The sequence below is a fragment of the Oncorhynchus masou genome, chromosome 23 (assembly GCF_036934945.1).
Source record: "Oncorhynchus masou masou isolate Uvic2021 chromosome 23, UVic_Omas_1.1, whole genome shotgun sequence".
NCBI classification, from domain to species: Eukaryota; Metazoa; Chordata; class Actinopteri; order Salmoniformes; family Salmonidae; genus Oncorhynchus; species Oncorhynchus masou.
In genome coordinates this window covers 49,445,527-49,468,794 of record NC_088234.1, presented here as the reverse complement: position 1 = coordinate 49,468,794, position 23,268 = coordinate 49,445,527, and the positions used below count along the sequence as shown (strand labels likewise).

General features: G+C 40.9%; 1 protein-coding gene across 5 annotated transcripts in view; it reads right to left on the bottom strand.

Annotated features, from left to right (window-relative positions):
* LOC135510992 (bifunctional heparan sulfate N-deacetylase/N-sulfotransferase 2-like) overlaps positions 1-23,268 on the bottom strand; it is a 170,950-nt gene that overhangs the window by 145,826 nt on the left and 1,856 nt on the right. For 2 of the 5 annotated variants that reach the window (XM_064932400.1, XM_064932402.1), the window contains exon 2: positions 4,811-4,963. The exons of the other annotated variants lie outside the window; for them this stretch is intronic. The gene's annotated coding sequence lies outside the window, so the exon portion shown is untranslated. The remainder of the gene's footprint in view (positions 1-4,810; positions 4,964-23,268) is intronic. 5 annotated transcript variants of the gene reach the window in all.

Sequence of the window (23,268 nt, the reverse complement as noted above, 5' to 3'; positions counted from 1 at the left end):
GGCATGAGTTAATCACGCGCATGCCCGTGAGAGGTAGCTGCGTTCCAATGCATTTCTAAAAGACATCAAGGAATTCTCCGGTTGGAACATTATTGAAGATTTATGATGAAAACATCCTAAAGATTGATTCTATACATCGTTTGACATGTTTCTATGAACTGTAATATAACATTTGACTTAAGTGCCTTTTTACATTTCGTTTGAACAAGTGATCGCGCATTATGCATTTGGATTACTGGGATAAACGCGTGAAGAAAACAGGGAGGTATTTGGACATAAATAATGGACTTCATTGAACAAAACAAACATTTATTGTGGTACTGGGATTGCTGTGAGTGCATTCCGATCAAGATCATCAAAGTTAAGTGAATATTTATAACGCTATTTCTGACACCTCTCGTTCTTGGAAAATGGCTGGATGTTTTTCTGTGACTAGCGCTGACATAACATCATCGCAAGGTGTGCTTTTGCCATAAAGCCATTTTGAAATCTGACAGCGGTTGCATTAAGGAGAAGTTTATCTGTATTTCCATGTATAACATGTATCTTTTATCAATGTTTATTATGAGTATTTCTGTAATTTATTGTGGCTCTCTGCCCTTTCACCGGATGTTAGTTTGAGACAATGCATTTCTGATCATAACACACCAATTTCAAATGAGGTTTTTGGACATAAAGATGAACTTTATCGAACAAAACACAAATGTATTGGGTAACATGAAGTCCTGTAAGTGCCATCTGATGAATATCAACGGATAGTGATTAATTTAATCGCTATTTCTGATTTTTGTGAGCCCTCTCCTTGGCTGGAAAATGGCTGTATGGATTTCTGTGACTAGGTGCTGACCTAACAATCGTTTGGTGTGCTTTTGCCCTAAAGCCTTTTTGAAATTAGACACTGTGGCTGGATTTGCAAGATGTTTATCTTTAAAATGGTGTAAAATACTTGTATGTTTGAGGAATTTAAATTATGGGATTTTGGTTTTGAATTTGGCGCCCTTCAATTTCACTGGCTGTTGGCGAGGTGGGACGCTACCGTCCAACATATCCCAGAGAAGTTAAACTATCCCCAATTCAATGGAATTGCAACCCTCACAGTGCATTCTTCCATCACATGTGCAGCTGATTCTCAAGATCTTGCACACTAATGAGATGCTATTGAGCCCACACTATTACTCTGTCTGAACCAAGGACTGCATGCTCTCTGGTAAGTTTTGATAACAATACAGGCTGGGGTGAATATTTTACATGACATACATGATTTTTTGTTAACTAGTAAATATTAGCCTACAGCAAAGTGTGTTTAAATCATTTCTAACTTGTTAACAATTTCTGCTAATTAATTTTTGCTACCATCTGGGTTTTAGCTTGCGTGAGCCTGCTAAAACATGTCTTACAAAAGGAGTTGTTTTGTCTAACTTCGTAACTTTATCTGTACATGGAATTGTATGTTTTTTTTACTAATTTCTTTCTAATCGTTACAAGAAAATTCTTGATGTGATTATATGTGGAGACATTTCACCACAACTAATGTTGAAGGAAACGCTGTGTACATTTGCAAATACTGTGCAAAATGTGCAGAATGCAACAAAGATGCAGAATCATCTGGCCAAGCACATAAAGTTCTCTCATCGCTCACAACAACCAACATCTGACAAAAGTCCCTCTACTTCTATTAGAGGTGAAAATTATGAATCAGACACCTTATCGATAGCAACAGCTTACGGTCCTCCTGGAATCAGAAGCTTTTTTGACTCAATGGAGGAACGTAGTCAGGGAAATGCTGATGAATGTCTTGCTCGAGCTGTGTATGCAACTGGTTTACCTCTGATGCTCACAGGCAATGTTTATTGGAAGAGATTTCTGAATATTCTTCACCCAGCATACACCCCTCCAACCAGACATGCTTTATCTACTCATTTGCTGTTTGCAGAGTTTAACAGAGTTCATGTGAAGGTCAAGCAAATCATAAAGAAAGCAGACTGTATTGCAATCATCTCTGATGGGTGGTCGAATGTTCGTGGGCAAGGAAATATTGACTAAATCATCTACACCTCTCAACCAGAATTCTACAAGATCACAGACACATGGGACTGCAGACACACCGGTCTCTATTGAGGTCAACCGATTAATCAGAATGGCCGATTAATTAGGGCCGATTTCAAGTTTTCATAACAAACCGGAAATCTGTATTTTTGGACGCCGATTTACGATGATTATTTTTTACATTTTTTTTTAGACCTTCTATTTAACTAGGCAAGTCAGTTAAGAACACATTCTTATTTTCAATTACTGACTAGGAACTGTGGGTTAACTGCCTTGTTCAGGGGCAGAACGACAGATTTTCACCTTGTCAGCTCAGGGGTTTCAATCTTGCAACCGCAGTTAACTAGTCCAAAGCTCTAACTATTGCACTCCATGAGTAGCCTGCCTGTTACGCGAATGCAGTAGAAGCCAAGGTAAATTGCTAGCTAGCATTAAACTTATCTTATAAAAAAATCAATCAATCATAATCACTAGATGTAACTACTAATCCAGTTTAGCAGGCAATATTAACCAGATGAAATTGTGTCGTTTCTCTTGCGTTCATTGCACACAGAGTCAGGGTATATGCAACAGTTTGGGCTGCCTGGCTCATTGCGAACTAATTTGCCAGAATTTTACGTAATTATGACATAACATTGAAGGTTGTGCAATGTAACAAGTATATTTAGACTTCGGGATGCCACCCGTTAGATAAAATACCGAACGGTTCCATATTTCACTGAAATAAACGTTTTGTTTTCGAAATTATAGTTTCCGGATTCGATCATATTAATGACCAAAGGCTCGTATTTCTGTGTGTTATTATGTTATAATTAAGTCTGATTTGATAGAGCAGTCTGACTGAGCAGCTGCAGGCCCGTAATCATTCATTCAAACAGCACGTTTGTGCGTTTTGCCAGCAGCTCTTCGCAAGCACAGCGCTGTTTATGACTTCAAGCCTATCAGCCTAATGGCTGGTGTAACCAATGTGAAATGGCTAGCTAGTTAGCTGGGTGTGCGCTAATACCGTTTCAAACGTCACTCGCTTTTAGATTTGGAGAAGTTATTCCCCTTGCAACCCCTTACATTGCAGATGAGCTGATTGCAGTTGTCAATGACCTTGGACAACATAAGGTATTTGCACTGGTGACAGACAATGCTGTGAACATAAAGGCTGCTTGGTCTAAAGAGGAGGAGGAGTCCTACCCTCACATCACACCCATTAGATGTGCAGCTCATGCAGATTCAATGCTCCTCAAGGACATCATGGCACTAAAAACAATGGATACACTCTACAAGAGAGCCAAGGAAATGTCTAGGTAAATGAAGGGTCATCAAGTTATAGTAGCAGTCTACCTCACCAAGCAAAGTGAGAACAATAAGAGCCCCACATTGAAGCTGCCCAGCAACACCCGTTGGGGTGGTGTTATCATCAGGGGCGGCAGTGTAGCCTAGTGGTTAGAGCACTGGACTAGTAACTGAAAGGTTGCAAGTTCAAATCTCCGAGCTGACAAGGTACAAAATCTGTCGTTCTGCCCCTGAACAGGCAGTTAACCCACTGTTCCTAGGCCGTCATTGAAAATAAGAATTTGTTCTTAACTGACTTGCCTAGTAAAATTAAGGTTAAAAAAATAAATTAAAAAAAATCATGTTTGATAGTCTACTGGAGAGGAAGGAGTCTGTCCAAGAAATTACCATATCACAGTCTGCCGATATGGACAGCCCCATCAAGAGGATCCTGCTGGATGATGTATTTTGGGAGAGTGGTAGCAGCCTGAAACCTATAGCAGTAGCCATTGCACGGATTGAGCCAATGTCATCCTGTCTGATGTTCAGACTGCTTGCAGATGTAAGAGAAGAAATCCGTACTGTCCTGCCTTCTTCACTGTTGCTCCAAACAGAGGAAACTGCAGATCTGAAATACATCAAAAAGCGTGAAGACTTCTGCCTGAAGCCCATACACGCCGCAGCGTACATGTTGGACCCCAAGTATGCTGGCAAGAGCATCCTGTATGGTGCAGAGATCAACAAGGCCTACGGTGTCATCACTACAATGTCTCGCCACCTTGGCCTGGATGAGGGCAAGGTTATAAGCACGCAACAGGCTGACCAATACAAGGGTTGAAAAGTTGGTGGCCATCCGGGAAAATCGGAGGCTTTTTGAGCCTGACAAGTGAAGATGAGGCCTCAGAGTCTGATGTTCAAGAGGTGGACATTGACGAGGTCCAGGGAGAAGACATGGAAGCCTGAGAGGAAGATAGTTTCCAGACTAAAGCTTTGGTTATCATATTGCAGATGTATGTTAAAAACATTTGAGAGATGCGATGGCTCATTGGGGAAAATTAAATATTCCCTTTTGTTGTTCAATGAAGAGTCAATTAATTTAATTAAAGTTCATAACTAAATTGTATTTTTTTTCTATTGGATGGATTTAATCATTTGTAATTATGTCTACTCGTGATAAGGTAAAAAGGTTTATGTTTCTGTCTCCTATATGATATGGTAAATATATCCATTAAGAGAAACATCTACATTTAAATGGTATTACTGTAATTGCTGGACTATTAAGCGCACCTGAATATAAACCGCACCCATTGAATTATTTTTTTTTTTTTAAGTATTTTGTACATAAATAAGACGCACATGTCTATAAGTCGCAGGTGCCTACCGGTACTTTGAAACAAATTAACTTTACACAGCCTTTAGACGAAACATTGCTTGTAACAAAAATAAATAGGCTTTTAAACTAATCACGGCTTGTAACAAAAATTAAACAGTAGCCTACCAAGAAAGTCATTGGTCACTATCTTCTTCCTCCTGTGCACTGAAACCACTGAAGTCATCTCCTTCGGTGTCGGAGTTGAATAGCCTCAGAATTGCTTCATCCGATGTTGGATCGCTGCCCTCTTCAACACTCAGCAGTCCAGCCTTTCGAAACCTGTTGATGATAGTGGATTTTTTGACAATGCGCCACGCTGTCAGCTGCTCTATTTCCTTTTCCAACAGCCAGATCGATCAACTTGAAAGCTGCATCATATGCATTTCTCCGTGTCTTTGCCATGATGAGGGTGACAAAATGACTACCGTAATCAGAATTATGGGAAGTTTGAGCGCGCTCGATTTACGTCACATTATGTGACGGTGCTCAGTTTTTTGGCAGCATGAATCTTGTGAAAGCGGGAAAAATCCATATATAAACCGCGAGGTTCAAAGCGTGGGAAAAAAGTAGCGGCTTATAGTCCGGAAATTACGGTAAAATAATTTGCATACATTTCCATTAATTCCCGCCAAAAATGTCCACCTCTGAATATTCCCCAGAATGTGCAACCCTAGTAGGCCTTAACAGTTTGTGGGCACTGTTTGTCACCATTATAGTGCAATTCATGTATTGTTAAGTGTTTTGTTGTGTAGTGGCTTTGCTGGCATGCATCCCACATTTTTTTGTTTGCCCCACCAAGATTTCCATGCTAACATCACCACTGCAAAAGAGAAATAGTAAACTATTGACTGGACACTTGAACTGTATCGACACTGAACAAAAATATATATGTAAAGTGTTGTTCCATGTTTCATGAGCTGAAATAAAATATCCCAGAAATGTACCATAAGCACAAACCGCTTCTCTAAAATTGTGCACAAATTTGTTTACATTCATATTAGAGAGCATTTCTCCTTTGCCAAGATAATCCATCCACCTGACAGGTGTGGCATATCAAGAAGCTGATTAAACAGCATGATCATTACACAGGTGCATATTGTGCTGGGGACATAAAAGGACACTCTAAAATGTGTAGTTTTGTCACAACACAATGCCACAGATGTCTCAAGTTGCGGGAGCATGCAATTTGCATGCTGACTGCAGGAATATTCACCAGAGCTGTTGCCAGAGAATTGAATATTCATCTACCATAGGCCACCTCCAACATCGATTTAGAGAATTAGGAAATGTCCAACAAGTCTCACAACCGCAGACCACGTGTATGGTGTTGTGTGGGTCAACAACGTGAACACAGTGGCCCATGCTGGCGGTGGTGTTATGGTACGGACAATGAACACAATTGCATTTTATCAATTGCAATTTGAATGCACAGAGATACTGTGATGAGATCCTGAGTCATGCAATTAATCAGCCGCCATCACGTCATGTTTCAGCATATTAATACACGGTCCCATGTCGCAAGGATCTGTACACAATTCCTGGAAGCTGAAAATGTCAATTTTTCCATGGCCTGCATACTCACCAGACATGTCACCCATTGAGCATGTTTGGGAAGCTCTGGATCGACGTGTACGACAGCGTGTTCCTGTTCCCGACAATATTCAGCAACTTCGCACAGCCATTGAAGAGGAGTGGGACAACATTCCACAATCAACATCCTGATCAACTATGTGGATGAGATGGAGATGTGGAACGCTGCATGAGACAAATGGTGGTCACATCAGATACGGACTGGTTCTGATCCAAGCCCCTACATTAAGGTATCTGTGACCAGCAGATGCATCTCTATATTCCCAGTCATGTGGTATCCATAGACAAGGGCCTAATTTATATATTTCTATTGACTGATTTCCTTCTATGAACTAACTCATTAAAATCTTTGAAATTGCTGCATGCTGCGTATATATTTTTGTTCAGTGTAGAATCAAAAAGCGCCCAATGTGAAAATCATTACTTGAAAGCCATGTCGTCAGCTCTTTGTAAGCAGCAGCAGCAGCTCAGGGCGGAGCGAATCTCATTCCCTCCGATTGAGTTTCCCTGTCAGGAGGGAAGGGCTGGGAGTGCATTGTTTTCTTTCATCTGTATGCAGGTACAGAAGTCCAGCGGTGGAAAATGCAAGAGGGTACATCCAGCCACAGTTGGCAACCGTGCTAACTGAAGTGAGAGCCAAGTAGCTGGCAACCATGCTAACTGAAGTGAGAGCCAAGTAGCTGGCAACCGTGCTAACTGAAGTGAGAGCCAAGTAGCTGGCAACCGTGCTAACTGAAGTGAGAGCCAAGTAGCTGGCAACCGTGCTAACTGAAGTGAGAGCCAAGTAGCTGGCAACCGTGCTAACTGAAGTGAGAGCCAAGTAGCTGGCAACCGTGCTAACTGAAGTGAGAGCCAAGTAGCTGGCGACCGTGCAAACTGAAGTGAGAGCCAAGTAGCTGGCAACCGTGCTAACTGAAGTGAGAGCCAAGTAGCTGGCAACCGTGCAAGCTGAAGTGAGAGCCAAGTAGCTGGCAACCGTGCTAACTGAAGTGAGAGCCAAGTAGCTCTCACACTCTCAAACAAGGCGATTCCAAGCCAGTGGGAGCGGAAAATACTTTTGGTATCTCAGATTGTGATACTCTATGTGAGAGTTACCAGAACAAACATTTGAGAAAATCATATTGAAAGTGGCCATTTTAGGAGCTATACAAGACCATATGATCTGTACACAACAACATCTTGGTGTCATTATACTAGGACTGGACAATTACCGTATAACCAACAGTTACGGATGAAGACCTTCTTGAAAATAAAATAACTGTAAAAAAAGAATGTACTGAGGCCGTCAGTCTACCCATTATGCCATCATTAAGCTGAATGAGGATGCCTGTTCTCTTCATTCTATTTCTATGGCAGCACATTCAGTCAGGAGCACGGGAGAAAATGAAGCCCCACATACTCTAATTATTTTATTTAACTAGGCAAGTCAGTTAAGAACAAATTCTTATTTACAATGACGACCTACCCCGGCCAAACCCTAAGCCGGACGACGATTGTGCGCTGCCCTATGGGATTCCCAATCACAGCCAGTTGTGATGAGAACAGATGAGAACTCCAAAAGGACTTACCATGAGGTAATCTATATCAGGTGACCAAAAACTTGAGATTACCTTCACACTTGAAGCAGCACACCAGTTGTTATTTATGGGGGGAGGGGGAGGGGGGGGGGGGCATGACATCCTATTGTTTTCTCCAAAGCCGCCATCCAATCCTGGCACTGCATGGAGAATCCACTGAGAACTACATGCATAGAGTCATTATCCTGCCACGTTTCAGTAAGGCATAATAGTGCAGCTCTACCCGCTTTATGATAGGAGACTCTCAAATGAGGCTCAACCATCTCATTCTCGAGTGACTGGACATTTGCCAATTATTTTTTTTAACGGAGGGGGGTACCGTTCTGTTTTCTCTTCGCCTCAATTGCACTAGGACTTCACTTTGTCTCCCACGTTTATGCATGCAGCGTTTTGGTAGCCCATGGAACAAAGGAATAGGGTCATGTATGAACAGTGGAACAGCAGAGTCGTATTTAAAGTTGAAATCAAGGTTAGTAACTGACGATCTGAGGTCCAGAGGTGCTTAGCGGTCATATGTGATAATAGTACGACCTTTCTGTACAAAAAAAGCAAGCGAGATTAAGTCACTAAAACAGCAGTTGGGTTGGAACACCTAAGATGTCACCCTTCAGCGCCATCTTTCCTATTTGCAGTCTACTAATTATGTTCTGGGCCCCTGACCATCAACCTACGGCTGATCATGTGCGGTTCACAGATCATAAGGTCTCTTAGAGATCGGGTTACTTTTTAAAACTTTTTGTTAAAAATCGCGCAACATTTCAACGTCCTGCTACTCATGCCAGGAATATAGTATATGCATATGATTAGTATGTGTGGATAGAAAACACTCTGAAGTTTCTAAAACTGGTTAAATCATGGCTGTGACTATAACAGAACGTGTGTTGCGGGCAAAACCCCAAGGAAAACTGATCACAAAAAAATATATATATATCAATCCGCCAGTTGCCTGTAATATATATCAATCCGTCAGTTGCCTGTATTGTCTATGGCAAGGGAAAATAGATAGCTCCCAGTTGACAATTCCTACAGCTTCCACACGATGTCGCCAGTCTTGGTAATTGGGTTGAAGTTATTCCTTGGTGAAATGAAGAAAAGGCACTTCCTGTCATCAGGGCACAACAAAGGATGTTTTGGTAGAGAGAATATCGACCATCATTTCAAGACCTGCTGCTATTGAATAAGATAGCCCCGTGATGAATTCGATCGATTATTAACGTTTGCTAATACCTAAAGTTGGATTACAAAAAGTAGTTTGAAGTGTTTTGTCAAAGTTTAAAGGCAACTTTTTTAATTAAAAAAAAATGACGTTGCGTTTTGAAATGGTGTTTTTTCCTGGAACAGACGGTCTTCATAAATGGACATTTTAGGTATACATGGACCGATTTAATCGAAAAAAAGACCCAATTGTGATGTTTATGGGACATATAGGAGTGCCAACAAAGAAGCTCGTCAAAGGTAATGAATGTTTTATATTTTATTTCTGCGTTTTGTGTAGCGCCGGCTACGCTAATTCGGGGATCTCTAAACTTTTCTAGCATAAGAGCTACTTAACAAAATGTAACATGGTCATGAGCTACAATTTTATAGCTTTCAAATAGGCACATTTTTCTCCTCTACCCTGCGCCAGGTCCTTGGTGTACAAGAGATGGGATCTGTCAATATACCTGGCAAAATAAACAACCAAGGAGGCACCATAAAATTCTCTTCCGTATTTTCTTTAATTCAGTTTGGTTTTATTTTTCCAGCTTATGTTTTTTACTCTCAGAGAAACAACGAAAATGGATGTTCTGAGTCCAAGTCGATGCTTAAATAGCAGATGACCGATTTTGAGGAGTAATTCCCCTTTAAAGAGAAGAATGTGTAGGTCTAGCTATGTTTTCTGTTAGGAGTTCGCAAAACAATGGCCACCCAATTGATCAAAATAATAAATGATACATGTCAGGTAAGCCTACTTAAAACTGAATTGAGAAGTTTTTGGGGAACGTCTGTAGGTCTACCCACAAGACAGTTACCATTAGCCTACTAGCGTCGCTAACTCTCCATATTTATGGAGTGATAAGACAATTGGGTGCCAAAGACAGACAAGGGCAATATTGAAATTAATTGGCAGATATTGTGTTGCTTTATAAGCCAATAGTGGTTAACCAGGGGTGGAATGTCAACGTGTCTATGATTGGATAGTAGCGGGTAGCTTTATGTTCATGACAGCCCCATACACTACCCACCATTGCGACCTGTATGCGCTCGTTGGTTGGCCCTCGCTTCATCCTCGTCACCAAACCCACTGACTACAGGTTATCTACAAGTCTCTGCTAGGTAAAGCACCGCCCTATCTCAGCTCACTGCTCACCACAGCAGCACCCACTCGTAGCACACGCTCCAGCAGGTATATCTCACTGGTCACCCCCAAAGCCAATTCCTCCTTTGGTTGTCTTTCCTTCCAATTCTCTGCTGCCAATGACTGGAACAAACTGCAATAATCTCTGAAGCTGGAGACTCACATCTCCCTCACTAGCTTTAAGCACCAGCTGTCAGAGCAGCTCACAGATAACTGCACCTGTACATAGCCCATCTGTAAACAGCCCATCTATCTACCTACCTCATGCCCATAGAGTATTTATTTATCATCTTGCCCCTTTGCACCCCAGTATCTACTTGCACATTCATCTTCTGCACATCTACCATTCCAGTGTTTAATTGCTGTATTGTAATTACTTCGCCACCATGGCCTATTTATTGCCTTAACTCCCTTATCTTACCTCATTTGCACTCACTGTACACAGACTTTTTGTTTTCTTTTGTTCTGCTGTATTATTGACTATGTTTTGTTTATTCCATGTGTAACTCTGTTGTTGTATGTGTCGAATTGCTATGCTTTATCTTGGCCAGGTCGCAGTTGCAAATGAGAACTTGTTCTCAACTAGCCTTCCTGGTTAAATAAAGGTGAAATAAAAAAATAAAAAGTCAGATGGACTTTCAGAATTGTTTGACGAGCTACTCATAGCTGGACTGCGAGCTTCTGGTAGCTTGCGATCTGTTGGAGACCGTTGGTCTAAAAAGTTGTGATACATTTTTCACAAAAAAATTGATGCAGTTACATATCACAATATTATTTTGTGACAATATTTTGATATGACTTCAAGTACTGACTTGTAAAAAAAGAAGCTAGTCGGATGTACTTGTGCCAAAACGCCGGTATTTTCCTCCTATAGCTTGTTCTCCATCTTTTAAAACAGTGAGCCAACATTTCAGTACTTGTAAATCCCTAATCTAAACTCGTTTTCTCATGCCCTCTCATCTCTCTGCAGCAGACATATAAAATGAAATATGTTTAGAACATCAAATTGCAATGAAATCCCAGTATCGAATCGCTATATACAGCTCTGGGAAAAATGAAGAGATCACTGCAAAATGATCATTTTGTCTGGTTTTACTATTTATAGGTATGTGTTTGGGTAAAATTAACATTTTTGTTTTATTCTATAAAACTGACAACATTTCTCCTAAATTCTAAATAAAAATATTGTCATTGAGAGCATTTATTTGCAGAAAATGACAACTGGTCAGAATAACAAAAAATATGCAGTGTTGGTCAGACCTCGAATAATGCAAAGAAAATAAGTTCATATTCATTTTTAAACAAATGTTTTAACTTACAAAGAGTTCAAAAATCAATATTTGGTGGAATAACCCTGATTTTCAATCACAGCTTTCATGCGTCTTGGCATGCTCTCCACCAGTCTTTGACATTGATGTTGGGTGACTGTATGCCACTCCTGGTGCAAAATTTCAGGCAGCTCTGTTTTTTTGGAGGACTTGTGACCATCTTCCCCTTGATCACATTCCAGAGGTTTTCAATGGGGTTCAGGTCTGGAGATTGGGCTGGCCATGACAGGGTCTTGATCTGGTGGTCCTCCATCCACACCTTGATTGACCTGGCTGCATGCAGCATTGTCCTGCTGGAAAAAACAATCTTCAGAGTTGGGGAATATTGTCAGAGCAGAAGGAAGCAAGTTTTGTTCCAGGACAATCTTGTACGTGGCTTGATTCATGCATCCTTCACAAAGACAAATCTGCCCGATTCCAGCTTTGCTGAAGCACACCCAGATGATCACCGATCCTCCACCAAATTTCACAGTGGGTGCATGACACTGTGGCTTGTAGGCCTCTCCAGGTGTACATTTGGTGGAGGATCGGTGATCTCTTGAAGGTAGACAGAACTGAGGAGATTATTAGTTTCTCTAATCTTGTACTGCTGCTTCAAAAACAGTTTTTTTAAACTCCCTTTGATCTCTCATTTTCAGCTAATTGAATCAACCTTCCAGTTCTTTAACCTAAAGGCAACAGCATCCTATTGCCCCGCTCCCCTCCTCCTCAAGCCCTCTCCAACGCTGGTACACTGATTAACTCTGGTCTGCAGAGTGCCTTGCTTTCATTAAAACATGCCTGTTCAGCTCGGCTGCATGACACAGCTTACAAAGAGCGGAGGAGCGTGAAGCTTGTAATAACTATTTACTCATCAGTAGTAGTTCATCAGAGGGGATGTGTGGGGCGGGGGGGAATTACCACCAACAATGTTCTCGAAACGGTTTTGGGCAGTTGAGCTGTCAAGTGGGAATACTGCTCATTCCATACTATTATCTCAGGCAAATTATGAAACAGCTCAGCCATTTCGGAGGCACGTCACCTCCTCTTGGCACACAAAAGACTGGAGTGCAACTCCCTCCCCTCTGGCTCCCGTGCACTGACTGCACAAAGTAACCGCTTGGTGTTTGGCAAGGCGCTCACACCTTTGAGAGCTCTACAAGCACTTATATATGGAGGGTTGCCATCCATGGCTGCCACAATCAGAGTGTGAGACAGTGTTTTATCATCCTGAACCTTGCCACCATTGCTGCCTGTCAACAGGTTTTCCAGGTTAACCTCTCTAGGGTATGTGGGATGCTAGCGTCCCACCTAGCCAACATCCAGTGAGATTGCAGAGCGCCAAATTCAAATACAGAAATGCTCATTATAAAAATTCAGAAAACAAACATTTTACATAGGTTTAAAGATTAACTTCTTGTTAATCTAACCACGGTGTCAGATTTATAAAATGCTTTTCGGCGAAAGCATACCTAGCCCTGAACATAGCCCAGTTGACAAATGATTACAAACAGTAACCAGCCAAGCAGAAGCATTCCAAAACTCAGAAATAGAAATAAAATTAATTGCTTACCTTTGATGATCTTCATTTGGTGGCACTCAGAAGACATGAATTTCCTCAATAAATGTTCCTTTTGTTCGATAAAGTCTCTTTAAATCCAAAAACCTCAGTTTTGTTTGCGCGTTTTCTTCAGTAATCCACAGGCTCAAACGCAGTCAAAACAGGCAGACAAAATCCAAATTGTATCCGTAAAGTTCATAGAAACATGTCAAACGATGTTTAAATTCCATCCTCAGGTTGTTTTTAGCCTAAATGATCTATAATATTTAAACCGAACAATAACGTAGTCAATATAAAAAGGTAAAGAAATGCACTCTCTCAAGATTGCGCATGAAAATGCTCTGCGACACAGTCCACTCATTCAGACTGGTCTTACTCCCTCATTTATAAGAATACAAGCCTGAAACAATGTCTAAAGACTGTTGACATCTAGTGGAAGGCATAGGAACTGCAAATGGAACCCTAAATCAATGGATACTGTAATGGCATTGAATTTAAAAAACTACAAAACCCACAAAAAAAACTACTTCCTGAATGGATTTCTCAGGTTTTCGCCTGCCAAATCAGTTTTGTTATACTCAGACACTATTCTAACAGTTTTGGAAACTTTAGAGTGTTCTCTATGCATATCATATCTTCTGGGCCCAAGTAGCAGGCCATTTAATTTGGGCATGCTTTTCATCCAAAATTCTGAATGCTGCCCCCTACCCTAGAGAGGTTAAAAGCAACATTAAGGCCTATGGATCTCCATCTTCATGTAAATTAATTCACTACAGTACGCGTCAGATTGCAGTATCAAGAGGCAGTTCTCTTTAATTTAGCCTACGGAGAATGTGTCCGTCTCCCCACGTTGTCAATCAAGAAGCTGACTCATTATACAAGTGCACCTTATGCTGGGGACAATAAAAGTCCACCAAAATGTGCAGTTGTTTCACAACACAATGCCATAGATGTTTCAAGTTGAGGGAGTGTGCAAATGGCATGCTGACTGCAGGAATGTCCACCAGAGCCATTGACAGAGAACTGAATGACAGAAATTATCCCAAGCCACCTACAATGTAATTTTAGAGAATATGGCAGTACGCCCAACTGGCCTCACAACCGCAGACCACGTGTAACCACGCCAGCCCAGGACCTGCACATCTGGCTTCTTCACCTGCGGGATCGTTGGAGACCAGCCATCCGGACAGCTGATGAAACTGTATTAGGGGCAGCAGGTAGCCTAGTGGTTAGAGCGTTGGATTAGTAACAGAAAGGTTGCTAGATCGTATCCCCAAGCTGACAACGTAAAATCTGTCATTCTGCCCCTGGTCAAGGTAGTTGTTCCTAGGCCAATATTGTAAATAAGAATTTGTTCTTAACTGACTTGCCTAGTTAAATAAAAAAGTTTAAATTAAAAATAAATGTCTAATAAAGCCCTTTTGTGTGGAAAACCTCATTGTTATTGGCTGGGCCTGGCTCCCCAGTGGGTGGGCCCATGCCCTCCCAGGCCCATCCATGGCTGCGTCCTTGCCCAGTCATAGGAAATCCATAGATTAGGGCCTATTGAATTTATTTCAATCGATTTCCTTATATGAACTGTAACTCAGTAAAATTGTTGCGTGCTGTGTTTATATTTTTGCTCAGTATACATTTTTAAAAAGTCTAAAATATAAATTTCATATAACCTACACTATCACAATAAATCCATTATTTAGTTTATGCAGGTCTAAAGAAAACATTATGATATGAAGAAAATGTTTCTATATCAGAATAGCGTATGCCATATGGCTACACAAGTTAATTTAGCAGACGAGGTTTGCTTATCTTTCCCGTTGCATTTTAATAATAAGAATACAATTGAACATATCTGAAGAGAAAATATATTTTTCCCCAAATGATTTCCGAGTGAGGGCGAACATGTGTTGAGCAGTTAACAAAGTAATAATTTGAAACAGGGGTTCCTATATGCTTAATTTAGAGTTATTTATGCAACGTTCATTTTAATACAAACATTAGGCTATATGTTGCATTTCTAATACATTGTAAGGCATGCGCTCTGATCCGTTTCTTGCACAGGCTGCACACTTCATCAATCTCTCATTCACAATTTGACAAGCACATGACAATTCTCTCACCCATCAGACTATTCTCAAGTAATCTGGTCTTAACATATAGCCTAGTAATAATTTAAATGCACACACGTTCAAAAGTTTGGGGTCACTTAGAAATGTCCTTGTTTTTGAAAGAAAAGCACATTTTGCCCATTAAAATAACATCAAATTGATCAGGAATACAGTGTAGACATTATTCATGTTGTAAATGACTATTGTAGCTGGAAACGGCAGATTTTTTAATGGAATATCTACATAGGCGTACAGAGGCCCATTATCAGCAACCATCACGCCTGTGTTCCAATGGCACGTTGTGGTAGCTAATCCAAGTTTATAATTTAAAAAAGGCTAATTGATCATTAAAAAAGTCCTTTTGCAATTATGTTAGCACAGCTGAAAACTGTTGTTCTCATTAAAGGCGCAACAAAACTGGCCTCCTTTGGGCTAGTTGAGTATCTGGGGAATCAGCATTTGTGGGTTCGATTACAGGCTCAAATTGGCCAGAAACATAACTTTCTTCGGAAAATCATCAGTCTATTCTTGTTCTGAGAAATAAAGGCGAGAAATTGCCAAGAAACTGAAGATCTCGTACAGCGCTGTGTACTACTCACTTCATAGAACAGTGCAAACTGGCTCTAACCACAATAGAAAGAGTGGGAGGCCCATCTCAGACCGGCCAGAAAAAGCCCATCTCAGACCGGCCAAAAAAATAAAAGATGAATAATGGGAAAAAGGACAGACACAGAGAAACTCTGCCTAGAAGGCCAGCATCCTAGTCGCCCTATGCCTATAGGTTACGCTTAGAGTAATTTAGCCACTTTAGTTGTGAAACAAACCCTATCAAAACATATAGGCCTATGGGCTAGGCTTCATGATGCATGCGAGAATATGATTTGAAAAAAATCTATTTAAAAATTGCATGTGCCATTTCTTGCCCAATTGGACACGCTGGGCATCATTCACAGGTGATATTCTCACCCATCAGACTATTCTTAATTTAAACTTGTCTTCTTTACATTGCCTAAATAACCTGTGAAATTAGTTTTGATTTAGAATGGGCCACTGTCGGAACGGGGGGGACGTCATCCGCATGCACTTGAATTGCGAATTGAGGACCCTTTTCATGCCAGCCAGGTAGACTACTCCGATTACGTCGCTTTACAGTGTGCATAATATCAGGAAAGCTTCAGGGAACACATTTAATTCCATCCATCAACCACCCTTGAGAAGCTGGCTCTTGCTTCACAACAGGTGATACTATTCCACTCAAACAATGCGCTCTCATGAAATGTTTGATTTGTAATTTCATTTGCATTGATGTCAGAGTGATTAAGGGGGACAATGGCGTGCTGAGTACCAGCCCATTAGCGATGGCTGTTACTAAGTTTGGCAGGCTACTAACGACCATCAGCAGCATCAGAGAGCAGTTTTGAAGAAGCGTCAAAACCGTGTCTGAACGGTTACATGAAATCTGACAGCCCTACTCATACATTCTTCCCCTGCCTTGACTGTGCGAAAGCATTGTGATGAGCTAAGGCCAAGCATACCATTACGCAACGCACTGCTCCAAAGTAAGTAGGTACCTTTGGGCAGATGAGACCTTTAAAGTTTTAGTCGTGATCATGTAGGTCACTTCTCATTTCAGCCCAGGTTAATAACCTGACCGGCTCATGAATACCATCTGATCGCCATCTGTAAATGCCACAAGGCTGTCCATGTATACTTAAAATGTCAGTTCTATTATGGAAGCAAATAAATAATATTAACATGCTGTAAAAGGCACTAACAATATAACCGTGCATACAGCCTAGTAGTGCTGGAGCAGAAAAACAGGCATCATGGCTCTAGGACCAGGAGCATTACTGTACACTGAACATTTACTGTTAGGAATGTGTATCTTTCAAAATGATTAGATCCCGTTTGATATGGTTCTTTTGGTCCAATACGGATTCAAATGTTTTGGGAGACTAAACTTACCGATACATCTGCAGAGTATACTGTTTTACAGCGGGGAAATTTAATTGTCATTTTTCCATACTGAATACTCGTAAATTGCCATCCAAAAGAGTAATTGTCCAATAACTATGCTTCAAATGATTGCATACATTGTGACAATAATGGCAGCATGAGAATGGCTGCAAGTGTTCAGAAACATGAGATTCCATTTTTTCAATCTATTTGTTGAATATTGGTTGAGTTATCGGCCGATATGGGCTCCGTTACGATGTAGTTTTAAATGATTTGGTGCTATTTGGTTTAATTAGAGAACAAATTGATGCAATTCAGTGCAATACAATGCACTAGCCTAACATTTCTTGCATAAACACATTAATTTTCCATTCCAAACTCAAATCTGCTGCTGAGTTCATGAAATAGCCCTCTGAGCTGGAGCTGTATATTGGTGTGTGTAAAATGATTTACATACTATAATGAACAAAAATAAACATTTTTACTTACAGTTCATATCAGGAAATGATTCTATTGAAAAATGTATTAGGCCCAAATCTATGGATTTCACATGACTCGGCAAGGGTGCAGCTATGTATAGCCCTGGGAGGGCATAGGCCCACCCAATCAGAATGAGTTTTTCCTCTCAAAAAGGGCTTTATTAGACAGAAAAACTCTTCGGTTTGTCAGCTGTCTTAGTGGCTGGTCTCCGATGATCCCGCAGATGAAGAAACTGGATGTTGAGGTCCTGTTCTGGCGTGGTTACACGTGGTCTGCGGTTGACATTTGTATTTGTAATGGTCAGGTCAGCAGCTACTCTTCTCTTCCCGGGGTCCAACAAAATGAAGGCAGTTATACAGTTTAAAAACATTACAATACATTCATAACAGATTTCACAGCATATTATGTGTGCGCCCTCAGCCCTCTACTACCACATATCTATAACACAAAATCCATGTTACCATTGTGTTGTGACAAAACTGCACATTTTAGAGTGGCCTTTTGTCCCCAGCACAAGATGCACCTGTGTAATGTGTGCTGTTTAAATCAGCTTCTTGATATGCCACACCCGTCAGGTGGATGGATTGGCAAATGAGAGAGGCTCACTAACAGGGGTGTAAACAAATTTGTGCCCAAATTGAGAGAAATAAGCTTTTTGTGTATGGTGTTGGGTTTATATATTTTTTCAGCACGTAGGCACCTGAGCCATAAGAGAGACTAGGTATATACCACTCCTATCAGACTATCAGGTTTTTTTGATGGGAGGGACAATGTAGCCTATTTTCTGCCCACCCACACTTTCATTCTGAAATCACCATCACCCACTAATTTCTCAATATTTGTTCATAAATGAGCTATGACATAGCCAATGACAATATAACACAACTTTGGATTCATGCTACATTTGGATCAGTTTATGGTCCATGGACCAATGCAGTGAATCAGGAACCAATGTATATCTGTGAATCATTACATCCCTAACAGTGGAAAAATTACATTTCAGGAAGGAATTGAGGTGATCATGTTTAATATATTTTTTTTTAATGTTAAATCGAGCATTCTGCTGCTGTCCAGCCCTTCTGTGTCAGCAGCGAGGAAATGCTGGGGTTTATTCCATAGATAGCATAGGGAAGTTGGGGCAGAGCTACAAGGGAATGAGCTTGCCAGTTAGGCATTTCAATGCACTTGTGCATGTGACAAAACTTGAATGTAATTAGTCACACCCACTCTTATCCTACATGCTGCTCAGAGGAAGCTAAAGCTGAGAAAACACCTGGGCCGCCTGCCATTCTTAAAAACGCAAACTAAGGACAAAACCATGGGGATTCAAAACACACTAATGGGCAGTCACGCTATTAACGACTTTCTGAAAGTGTATGTATTGTACTGATGGTAAGTCATGCAAGAACACTCAATGCCTTCATGGGTCTTTCCGAGCAGGAGTCCAATTTTACTACTGGAGGAATACAGAGGTCCCCAAGACTCTGAGGCACTGCCGAGGTAACATGTCCATAAAAACAACCTGCTACTTGTGTGTTTTAATACACACCTCGACGACAGCCTAAAGGAACATCGTATAAAATCTCCTGGTCCCTCCTTCTCAACCACACTTCAATGACTGGGAGACAGGAATGTGGGATACAGGCCTAGCACATTATAACATAACCTATTTGGAACTAACAGACTCTAAAAAGCTCTCAAAAACACTGTCTCACTTTCAACCACAATTCATACATTTGCAAGGAAAGAAATGATATGTTAAAGAAATTCCAGCCAGTGTGTATCAGATGCAGCTAATTAAGGCCCCACAGTGGAGAGATCCTCCCCCTACCGCGCTCTGACTGCAGCCCAAAGCCCTCTTGGTAGCCCTGATACTTAAACACTGCAGCATCATTCATTCAACCTATTAACCCTGGCTGCTGTGTGATCCCTGCGGCATATTCATCTCACAGTGTATATTATTAATAAACAGAAGCTGTTAAGGTAAGCACATATTGATCCTGGCTGTGATTAAGATAGAGGAGGGGGTCAGGGACTGTTCAATCTTGCCTTCTAATGGGGTGACTTCACCGGGCTCCTCCTCCCTGCCCACCCGGGTTTCTCTGATCGGCCATGTTTGAAAAGTGTTTGTTCCCTGACCTGATAAATGTCACAGGGCTGACAGGAGGATGTCTGGAAAAGGACTCTGGTTTTCCGCCCCGACACACACACCATTCTCATTGCACTTCCTCAGTGAGCGGTCAGCGAAATCAAGATGTGCAGCTACTCACTTGACCACCCTTAAAATCAAAGTAATCTAAACTGGGCATGCATCTCTGGCTGACGTCTTCAAGGTCCTTCATGCCACAAACAAGCTCTAAGCTAAAGAAATAATATCCCGATGACCTAGAAAATACCAACTTTCATTGAGTTTCCAAAACACACACAATGGGGATACTCTTCATTGCACTGCCTGATTCTGAACTACAAAGTTATACATTGGATGTTTGCTCAGAATAGATATATAGTATTGACCCATTGAACAACCATCTGACCCTCTGAAAATGACCAAGTAAGGACAGTCAATTTAGGAAGCAAAATGAAATTCCAATTCCAATACCAATTCCAATGTTCCTAATTTAAAAGCAATTGGAATGGAATTGACCCCAACCCTGGTGACTAATTCTAGTTGTTTCAAGAGAGAAGACTTGTGAAAAGAAATGTCTGCCCAAATCTAAGCCGGACATTGAGCGCAGCCTCAAGCAGACAAACCATTAGGATTTCCTCCCTCTGAGTTGCTGCGATTGCGTTTAGGAATTCAACCCCTGCCAACATCATTCTCCCATTTTCCAGGGAAGGAACAGGATTTGATTCAGTGTCCTGAGATCTGCACAAAATCCTGTGTCTCAGAATCTGAACCCTTCAGTTCCTAAATGTCAATGCAACCCTGCATCAATCTCAAGGCCCAATTTCCAAGTAGGCTGGTATAAATGTTATTAATGTACTTTATTCCATCGTAACCACCACAAATCATGAAGTCAGCAGAGAACCTCACAGGGTTGAATGAGGCAATTAAATGCCAGCTCCACATCATTTCTTGTGGCTTATGCCTTTACTCTAGGGACCAATTGCCGAATGATAAAGTATAAATATAAAATTCCAGCAAGAAGCATAAACATCAGGTGCACTTCACTTGTTGGACTAAAACTCCAGCAGAGGAAGAAATGTCTGCGCTCAAACTTATTTATATGAACCTATTTAAATTAGGCAGCAAATAGAAGACAATCTAAATCAGGGATGGGCAACTGGAGACCCGTGGCCACCCTTTTGAAGGTCCTCAGATAAGCCCACTCTATAGTGAGTCAATTAGCTCATGTCCGCTACAATGTTTTAGATTACTAAATTAACTGTCCGCTAAACTATCTAAAATTGTTATCATGGTCAAATTACCGGCCGGAGGGGCCCCCAATGATTGTGTTAGTCTCCATCAGATATATTAAAACCTGCAAACATTCCTCTCCACTCCAGGTTTTAAAAAATCTGTAGAATTGCAGAAACATGCTTTAAAACTGCCACATTCTCTCTACACCCAATGGCAGAATGTGTATAATCGCACACAATTAACAAAAATAATAAATAAGGGCAGCATCTCATGATCCATTCAGAATTATTTTCAGGTGGTCCCCACCCCCATCAAAGTTGCCCATCCCTGATCTAAATACTTGCTGATTCCAGAAAAGCAACCATAATATTCTATAAAATGGGTCAAAAATGCTAAGTAAAATGACAAAAGCAAAACTAGTTTTGCACAGTCCATTTGAAACTTGTGCTGTGTGAGATGGGGTTTGTCCAGTGCCACAATACAAAGGGAAAGCTAGACCTGTTCCACTTTCAAAGGCCTAGTTTAATACCCTTCATGCAGAAACCCAGAGCCACCCCCAGGTCTTAGCCTTAATTATAAAATTGTTCTTAGTAGGGTTGGGCAATATTTGGGGAGAACCCTTCTACGATATGCTACTCCAAATATCACCATATCCAATATAATCATTTTTAGCTGTTAATGTCTAGATAATTCCAGACTGCAATGATTTGTAAAGATCAAATAAGAGTATGATCTTGCACAACATGACAGATCAATGTCAAATATTATATGTTCGATTGAATCATACATCGGCCCAGCCCTGGTTCTCAGACATCAGTAATGTGATCAGAGGACAGAATTTGGCTTGATCCCACAGCTCAACACTAATTGGGCGTTCTACTCAAGAATAAAATGAAACAAGTTGAAGCGGCTCATGAAACAAGGACTCAGCTTATTGTACCAGTCTTTCAAAATACAGCTTTTAAAAAGACTTCATGAGGAGCAAAATGTAGATGCGTGTGATAGTGAATGTAGGCTACTTTTTCATTGTGAAAGTGCACATTGGGAAAAGATATTCATTCACTAGCATTTTGGGATGTTACTGGTGAAATGTTAATCGGTTAGCCACTGAAAATATACTTTATAAAAATTAAGGGCAATATGTCAAATGTTGGTCCCAAGTTAAATTTTCCATATGCACAAAGAGCCCTTATAATTTGTGCACACTTGTATTATATCCCTGTTAATGAGGATTTCTCCTTTGCCAGGAAAATCCATGCACCTGCCAGGTGTGGCATATCAAGAAGCTGATTAAACCGCATGATCATTACACAGGTACACCTTGTGCTGGGGACAAAAGGCCACTAAAATTTGCAGTTTTGTCACAACACAGTGCCACCGATGTCTCAAGTTGAGGGAGCATGCAATTGACATGCTGACTGCAGGAATGTCCACCAGACATTCATTTCTAACGTTCATTTCTCTACCATAAGCCACCAAAAATGTTTTAGAGAATTTGGCCTTACAACCACGTGTAACCATACCAGCCCAGGACCTCCACATCCGGTTTATTCACTTGCAGGATCGTCTAAGACCAGCCACCCTGACAGCTGATGAAACTGAGAAGTATTTGTCTATAATAAAGCCATTGTGTGTGGAAAAACATTCTGATTGGCTAGGCCTAGCTCCCCAGTGGTTGGGCCTATGGCTGCGGCCCCTGCCCAGTCATGTGAAATCCATATATTTGGGTATATTTTATTTCCTTATGAATTGTCATTTTAAAATTTAACAAATTGGAGCTATTTTTATTTCCCAATCTCAACTCGTAAAGCGCGCCTCCCATTCGGATGTATAGGCCTACCGTTGGCTATCAACACCACCCACAACTTTGCAATGTGAGTTTGAAGTGGTACAATTGCTTGAAACCTGAATGTTTTACTTTACTTCAAATAATGAGGCATGTTTTACCTGGCTTCAAAGTAGCTATGTGAAAAACCACCCCTAGAAACATGAAGGCAATTATTCTAACAAAGACTTCGTCATGCCATTAACCAGCATTTATCTCCTGTTCTATTGGTTTCCATATAAACTTTCGTTGTCGAGAAGCCAAAAGGACAATCCTAGTCATATTAGCAAACCCATCAGAGGGGGAATCTAATAGCAACTACTTTCTAAATCTCTCGCATATGGAACTGCTCAGCTTAGAACTGTTAATTGCATTTGGGCAAATGTTTGAAAAGTACGTTTTATTAGTTGCTTCATTACAGGAGTTACATGTTCAATAATAGTCTATAGTCTTTTGACTAAGATAATAGGCTTGCACGTTTCCA